We start from the raw sequence: 8,439 nt of genomic DNA on the forward strand, positions 1-8,439 counted from the left end.
GGCTTTTCTATGGGTTCTGAGGGTTTGAACTCAGATCTTCACGCTTGCCTACTGACCATCTCCCTGGCTTCCTTTTCTACTTAAATTTTAAACTCTACTTACTTTTCAAACTTCGACCTTGAAATCTTGTTGAAAATCATACCCTTTGAATCATGTACCTTAAAAAGCCACTAAACTGCCCGTGGGATGGCTTGGATGGTGAGGGTGCTTGCTACCAAACTTGACACCTGAATTTGATCCCTGAGACCCACACTGTGGAAGGAGGAAGCCAACTGCCAGAAGCTCTCCTCTGGCTCCCACAAATGCTCCATGGTATACTCATGTATGAGTGTATGTATGTGTGCATGTGTATATATATATATATACATATACACACACACATAATCATGTAAAAAAAGACCACAAAATCACATATAATTGACAGACATTTTAAAGCCTGACTCTCTTGAGAAGCCCCCACCATGATGTATGTCTTACTTTCCCCTATGTTGCTCTGCTTAAAAACCACATTAAGGGCTTCCCGATGCCTCCTTATGGAATTCTTTTCTGTGTCACAAAGTTCTCGTTACTTCAGTGAAGGCCTCTAAACCAGGGTGAAGGCTCCTCGGGCTACTGGTGGCAGTGCTGGGTTGTGTCTCCCTGTCCCTGCTGACACAAGCCCCTGGCTTCACAGGTTGATACGTAAGTTCCCTCTGAGCCTACAATCACATCTTAGGCTGAGTTCCAATGGGATTCCTTCAAGACTCCCAAAGACTTCTTGCATGGCATTTGACCTGAGCCACCAGCATCTGCCCACCCTCAGCTTCAAATCTCCAAACCCAGAAGGAGTGGGAAAAGACACAAAGGCCTGTCTTGGTCACATCCAAGAATCCCTTCCATACGGCCAACTCGGGAGCATCTGCAGGGACAGCTAATGAATGGGGCCAGTAGCCTGTCAGTGTCCTCTCTCAGCAACCCTGCCCTCCTCACCAAAATGCTTGCTGAAGACAGGGGAGAATGATGGTGGCTGGAAAGGTTGGTGACAAAGTTCCCGAGGAGGGAGCAGGTGGAGGGGAGGTTGGCCTCAGGAGGCGAGTTCCTGCTTCCTTTGGTATTCTCCAGTCCCTGAGCCTCTCAGGCTCATCCTGAGTGCTGTTAGCTTTCTCACATGGTTCTGTCAGGCTGGCTGCAAGGCTAGCTGGTCCTGCCTGCCACACTTGTTGAAGGTTCATCGCCTGCTACAGTTTGTCTGGAGCAAAGTAGCCCTGTCAGCACAGCCATGGTTCCCCGTGACATTATGCTGTTTCTCATACCCCATGGTCTAGTTTCTGTTTTGGGCATAAGCTGGGTTCCACTACTGAATTCTGGAATGCAGTCTTCCATGTTGTGCATGCTTGTGAATTAAAGTTCTCCTCAGTACCCCCACTTAAAAAGAAAAACAAACCAAACTATCCCTTCCCAACACTTTATGGTGACCAACACGGATGCCCCTGTTAATGCTACTCTTCCATTGTGAAGCATCTACTGTGTACAAGTACTGTGCATGGAGCACCTACTGTGTACTAGTACTGTGCATGTAGCACCTACTGTACACTAGTACTGTGCATGCAGCACCTACTACACACTACTACTGTGCATGCAGCACCTACTACATACTACTACTGTGCATGCAGCACCTACTGTGCACTAGCGCTATAGTAAGCATTTTCACCATTTGTCTCAATCTTTACAAAATCATAAGACAAAAAAACTTAATTATCTCCCACACGACTACAGAAGTTCCAATCTCCTGCCTTTCATGCATTTCGGTATGGACTATAAATCTGTGGATTTTGGTATCCGAAAGAGTCAAGGCGGACTGGGAGGTCTCTTCTGGTGGAAACAAACAAATCACCATGCCTGTGCCGAACTGAGGAGCTGAGGACACACAGTGAGGAGGGCACAAAGGGAGATAGCACTAGAATAATAAGGGTGGCCTGACTGCAGTTCAGTCAGATGAAACGCAGGAAGGCTTCCTGGGAGTGAGGACACCCAAGTCCTCTTATCGCCCCTCCTTTGCCCAATCTGCTCATCTTTTATTCACGAAGCCAACAAATATGTATGGGACATTAAGCTAAGGGGAGGGGCTTTATATTTCCCAGATAAACCAATCCTAACATTACCTATGGAGGTGCTCATACTTCATTCCCTGCTGTGGGCGATGAAATGTATATCGGCGGAGAAATCTTCAGTATTTTCTGAGAAAGTCTGTATCTGTGTGGCAAGTAGTTTACAAAACACTGTGCTTGGAACAGAAAGACGCAGCACTGGGTGCCTACAGCGGCCCCAGGTATTTTCCTCTTGGACATTCATTTAGTAGTCACAAGATTCTGGGCGATGGGTGTGGCTTTCCCTAAAACTAAGGTCCAGGGAAGTTAAGGGTTTGTACAGGGTTGCGAACTCGAAGTTCCAGCCAAGGCGGATGCTCTCCTACACACCTAGGTGTGTGTCTCTCCACCTTTCCACTCTCCTCCTCTCTGGCGACAGATGCTGACAGATATAGCCTCTGTAGTAATGCCTGATTGCTTCTCATAGCTCCCTGCCTGATCAAAGGATGCTTAGATCAGCAGGCCTTGGGGATGACAAGTTGGTGACCCTGGATCTGACAAGAGTCAGGTTCTCTGAAGCTGACCCACTCTTGTCTTGCCATCACCGTAGGCATACTTGCAAAAGCTCTGTTTCAGTTGAACCCAAGAGAGCAAGACTGTGATCCAAGCTGAAACAACACATCCCTGGAAAGGATCTACTAGTCCTAGGCTGGGGCTGGGACATTGGAGATGGGGCCCTTGGTTGTCCTCTCTTGAAGACACTCTCTTTAGTAATTGGGAGGTGGCTGCCCCCATGTCCTAGTTCTGGGATAGAGAGGTGGTTTCTTGCCTCTCAGATGTCCTTTGATCCTCTCTACTCCCCCAGAATACATCTTCTCACCCAGTCATGTTTCGTTTGGTTGGACAAGTTTGGAAAAGTCATTATTGCCCCACTCACCTATCTCACCATGCAAGCATTACCGACTGGAGTGACACAAAGGAACCTGTTCCTTCTCAGTCCTCCTGGAGAGCATTGGTTGAGGTCCAGGAACATGGCTGACCCTGATCACACTGATTACTTTAGACCTCTCTTGTTTACTTATGCTGTCAAGTAACTTAAGTTCTCTGGGCTTTGTCTTCCTCCCCATAAAGTGATGAGGTAGCCTCACTGTGGGTTTACTGTCACGGATCTGAGGAGTTAACAGAGGTGAGTAATAACTCCATAAATCTATACCACAGTATGTTGGTGCTATTAGATTGTATACTGCTCAGTGTGACAGCCACTGGCAACCTGGGTCTAGGCACTCCTGGCGCAGTGACAGGCTATGAGCATAAATTCCTCCTTGAGTTTGAAGGGATAAAGCATGAAAATAAAAGCTGAATATTCCCTCGAATTTTGTTTTGCTCAGTGTAAACACTGATACACCAACATGGCGAGCAGACTGGTGCATATTAACTAAAACATATCATTTAAAGTAATCCTCTATAGCACCTCTAATTTAAAATAATATTTGTGGTGTGTATTGTGTTTCTGTAGATCAATGTTGGTCTAAGTCTTTGCTTTAAAAAAATAAAATGAACGCCACAATAGTGGTTGATATTCTGTCCTGGGAATGCTTTTAATGTGTGGTCACCAACAGCACCACTGACACTTGGACACTCAAGAAATAAACACCTCCGTTCTTAATTGATTGAGTTTCAGGTCCAGCAAACTAGTCTCTGGTTCTGGTAGCGAAGATAACTTTGCGTCAGGAAGGGGCTGGGCCGGGAGCCCACAGCAGCGGTACTCAGAAAACTCGGACACAGAAACAGGCAAGTGCCCTGTAGCAAATCCCTGTGCCATCCTGCTTGGCTCCTTTGGACGTGGCTTTTTCTGGAAACTATGTCCTCAGGCTGCCTGGCTCCCCTGCTCTCTGCACTGGGTTAAGCTAAAACAGGCCAAGAACAAATGGATTGGAAGACTGACTGTCTGCCCTTGGTAAGATTAATTTGCATTTGTAAAGCATGACCTCAAAGGAGAAGCTTTTAATTCCTGGTTGGTCCGGTGCTCAGCATAGACTGAATGTGGGGCAGCCAGGCAGCTGAGGGTAACCATGGTGAAAGGGAAGCTGCAGAAGCAGGAGGCAGTCCCTGACAAGAGGGTGGCTTCCGGAGGACATCACATACCAAGGGAGACTTGGGGAAAGAGCTGACATTCACGTGATTATTTTCTACTGTGGATTTATCGTTTTTGTTTCTTCGGGGCTCCTACCAAAGGGATGTATTTTAGTTGGCGAAGCCCAAATTCTGCCTCTGGTTCTCAGTGAGGTCACAAAGAGGCACACGAGTCCAGAGAAGACTGAGCACTAAAGGATAGACAGATACGACCACTGTGAAGTACAGAGGCCCATAAAACATATTTAATAAAGCGCCAAGACCAAGGCTAGAGAAAAGACAGCTTCCTCGTGCTGCACCGGTGAGCTGTGTGTGGAAGAACGAAACTGTCTCTCACCCTGCACAAAAATCACTTCAGACCAGAGCAAGACCTAGATAGACATAAGACCCGAAATACCGGAACTGCTGGGGAAAACTATGGAAGAAACATGGTGAAATACAGGCATAGGCAAAGAATTTCTGAATAGCACTCCAGTATAGCTCAGGAAATAATACCAACAGACGAATGTGATACTGTTACACGGGGAAGAATTCTCTTCCCTTTCCCATCGCTGTGACAGAGGCAGCCTCGAGAGGACTTGCTTTGGCTTATGGTTTGAAGAGATACAGTCCGCTGGGGGAGGGAAAGATGACAAGGGGCTCTGCTGTGCTGTCAGGAGCAGGAGACAGCTGCTCGTACGGTATCCATACTTGGGTCACGAGAGAGATGGAGGCTGCTACTCCACTGGTTTTCCAGTTTTTCATTCCAATCCAGGCTCTGGTGCACGGAACAGTGCCACCACACTTAAGTTGGGTCTTATCAATTAAACCTCTCTGGAAACACTTTTACTGACACACTCAGAAGTACGTCTCCTAGGTGACTCTAGAGCCTGTCAAGTTGACAGTGAGGACTGATCATCCAGCCCATAAAATGGGGTGGGGTCAGGGTCTTTGCCAGCTATACACCTGACAGGAGATTAATATCCAAAATATATAAAAACAAAAAATATATAAAAACCCAAAGACCAAATAACCCAATAAACAGGCAAATGAAGAAACAGCTGCTCATTAATTAAAAAATAGTAAGTACATAAAAAAATCCAGTATTTTTAGTCCCTGGGGAAATGTAAATCAAACCTATGTTAAGGAGTAGTTAATATTGTGCTAATAAAAGCAAAGGGGGTACTCCATTTAGATTTCACCTTACCCTAGTCAGAATGGCCACCATCAAGAAAACACAAAGCAGCATTCTAGTGATGTGGGAGGTGAAGGCTGGGTACAGGAAAACTTAAAACTGGATACAGAAATAGTTTGTTACAGTACAAGGAGCAAAACTCTGGGCATTAAATGACTATCGGCCCACATGAAGCACTAATCCACTGTTGTGGGAATAGGAGTTAGTCTAGCCACTACGGAAATCAGCACGGATGTTCCTCAGAACACGCGAAGTAGGGCCGCTGTATGATCCATCTCTACCACTCATGGGTATGTCCCTCACGGCATCAGATCCAGCTTACGGTTCAGGTACTTGCAGACCACGGTCGTCACAGTACCACTGCCAAGAGATGAAGTACGTGATCGGGCTAGGTGGTCGTTAATGGGCGAAACAGAGTGTGAACCCACACACAACGTGTAAAGCTTAGCGTCAGGGAATGAACTCATGAAAGGATCCTCACGTTGAGCAAAACAAGTCAGACTCAGAAGGGTAAGTCACATCCGTTCTTCCTTTGTGGAATCTTGACTTTAAAAGAACATTAAATTAGAAGGGGGGCTAACTGGAAGAGAAAATGTACCAGAGTGAAGAGATGAACAAGAAAGGACAATGTGGGGGTGGTAATAAAGACGAAACAAAACAAGAGTTACTGCGCTCAGGCCATACCACCTCCTCCTCCCTCGAGGGTTTCCATCTTTTCCCATGTGGCCTAGGGAGATGTCCTCCTGGCTATAGGGAGGGAAGAGACATGTTCTCAAGGGAGGTGACATCGCCCGGATGCAGATGCACGCCTTCATTCTCCACCTCTTGTGTTTAATTTTAATTTACATTGTCTCTGCTCACAATGGAGGTACCACTCTCATCACTGTTGTGGCAGACTCTGGGCAGTAAATGACTTATCAACCAACATAAAGCAGAGTTGCTATGGTGACCTACAGAAGACCTTGGCTTGAAGTCACGGCAATGAAATTAAGTAGAGGAAAGCAGCTCTAACAATTAGGTCTATGGCGAAGGTCTATGGTTATTATGAGGCTGCAGATACTGTGGAAGAAACCAAGTGTCATGTGACTCTCACTTTGGGTCTGCAATTCTGGTCACCACTCAGTACTGTTCCCAGCTTGCATTTGGTCTCGATGGGGAGGCTGCTAGGGAATACAGAAGGCTAAAGGTAAAACATGGAGTTAGGATTCTTTAGTAGGGTAGCCCTTTGAGAGTTGCTTCTGCTTCTGTAAGCGACTACAATAAACTCATTAGCTCGTCAGGATGGGCTTAGAGGGCATCCTCTCTTTGGTCTGTGGTGTCTGTGTGGGATGGGTAGACATTTCTCCTGTACCCATGGAAAAAGTCAAGTGATGCTTGGAGCTGAACAAGGACTGACAGAATCAAAGATGAACGAGGGTATCCATCTTTTCCCATGTGGCCTAGGGAGATGTCCTCCTGGCTATAGTGACAGACGTGACCCCAGCTGTGGGTGATGAGACCGGGATGAGTCTCTACAGAAGGAATTGCCCAAGCAAAGTACAAATGCCCAAGGGTACTTGGGTACGGGAGTGGCAGCTCCAAGCTAGTGTTCCTGGTTTGGAAGGAGATAAGAAAGGAGGATGGGATGCAGTTGTCTGTTTCTTCCAGAACAGGGAGCATAAAGGAAATAAAATAGGTCTGTGCTAATAGCCCTGTCTGGGATTCAACAACTTGGGACTTCTGGCAAGAATCAGGTAGTAAGGAGGAACAGAATGAGACAAAAACAACAGTGAGGGAATTGGGCAGGAGAGAAGAGGCTTTGATACTTAACTCACCAGGCCCGACAGGGCTGTGCTCGCTGGAGGGCTAAGGAGGAAGGAAATTCAGTAGGGGCCTTGGCACTGGTATGGAACCTCAGTGATGAGATATGATCTTCAGGAGGTAGGAGAGGTTTCTGACTTAGGGATGTAAAGTGAGTGTGTAAATGTCATAGCAATCAGGAAAGGGTGAAGACAAGGAAAAGTAGACAGAGGGGCCCCTGTGGGTCAGACAAAAAGCAAACATGACAAGATTTGTGTTGAGTCACCGTTCCCAGGGAAGAAGAGGATGTGAAATGCCCATGAACTTCTAGAAGGCTGTGGAACCCAATCAACACTTCACCAAAGGAGTGAATCTCCATTGCTCCCCTTGCTATGGTGGAAGGTAAACTTGAGGGGTGGGAATAATTCCACTGGCCCAGGTTGTCAGAGGGGAGAGGACCATGTCGTGTGCAGAAGCCCACAGCTGAATTCTGGATTTGCTCATCTTCAATTAATGCAAAACGTATTTGGGCTTTGGCGGATGTTAGAGCTAAGTATATTTTAACTCGGGGTAAACCCTAAAGGTATCAGGGCAGTAGACAAGAGTGTGTATATATGGGAATAGAGCAGGTATACAAAAAAGACCAAGCTTGTCCTGGGTGTGGAAAATTATTCTCCTTCCCCTTGAACTGTGCACATTTCTCAGCTGAAAGAGAATATAACGAGGGTGGGTGTGCTGGTAGGATGTACCCCATCTATCACCAGTGGATGTGCTGGTGGAATGTGCCCCACATATCACCAGTAGACAGGTTTGCTTAAGGATGCAAACTGTAGAAGGCAGTTCTAAGTCCAAACAAAATGGCGGTCTATAAAAATGAGATTTGCTCAACCCAAAGGCCTTTCTTTCAACAACCTGGTGTGGTCAGGGATGAAGCCAGACTGCTCGTGGAGAGTGACTGGATTAGGGAGTTAACGATGTATCATCCCCATCCAATCTACAGTACCCATCACCCCTCTCCTGGCAGAACAAACGACACACGAGAGGAGACATTCTTTGCGCTCTGTTGGGCACTGCTAATGTATTTCTTGAACTCTTTGACCACCCAACACTAATCACATTTACTTGTAGCAGATGCCAGTGGACTCTGAGAGATCTTGCTCACACTCTTTAAAGAGGTTTCATTGTGCACCTTTGAGTCTCTTACAGAAAAAATAATCTTGAAGAACAGTAAAAATCATCATTGGAGAATTAAATGCTGAAGGCACCTTTGTTGAAAAAAAAAAGGTA

General features: G+C 46.3%; 1 protein-coding gene and 1 long non-coding RNA gene across 19 annotated transcripts in view; one reads left to right on the top strand and one right to left on the bottom strand.

Annotated features, from left to right (window-relative positions):
• The window catches only part of Tmem108 (transmembrane protein 108), a 294,072-nt gene that overhangs the window by 28,367 nt on the left and 257,266 nt on the right, over positions 1–8,439 (bottom strand). The gene's annotated exons all lie outside the window — the stretch shown is intronic.
• The window catches only part of LOC134480225 (uncharacterized), a 46,035-nt gene continuing 45,389 nt past the window's right edge, over positions 7,794–8,439 (top strand). For both annotated transcript variants that reach the window (XR_010054472.1, XR_010054473.1), the window contains exon 1: positions 7,794–8,436. This is a non-coding gene — a long non-coding RNA (uncharacterized LOC134480225). The remainder of the gene's footprint in view (positions 8,437–8,439) is intronic.

This window comes from Rattus norvegicus, chromosome 8 (genome assembly GCF_036323735.1).
Source record: "Rattus norvegicus strain BN/NHsdMcwi chromosome 8, GRCr8, whole genome shotgun sequence".
Classification (NCBI taxonomy): Eukaryota; Metazoa; Chordata; class Mammalia; order Rodentia; family Muridae; genus Rattus; species Rattus norvegicus.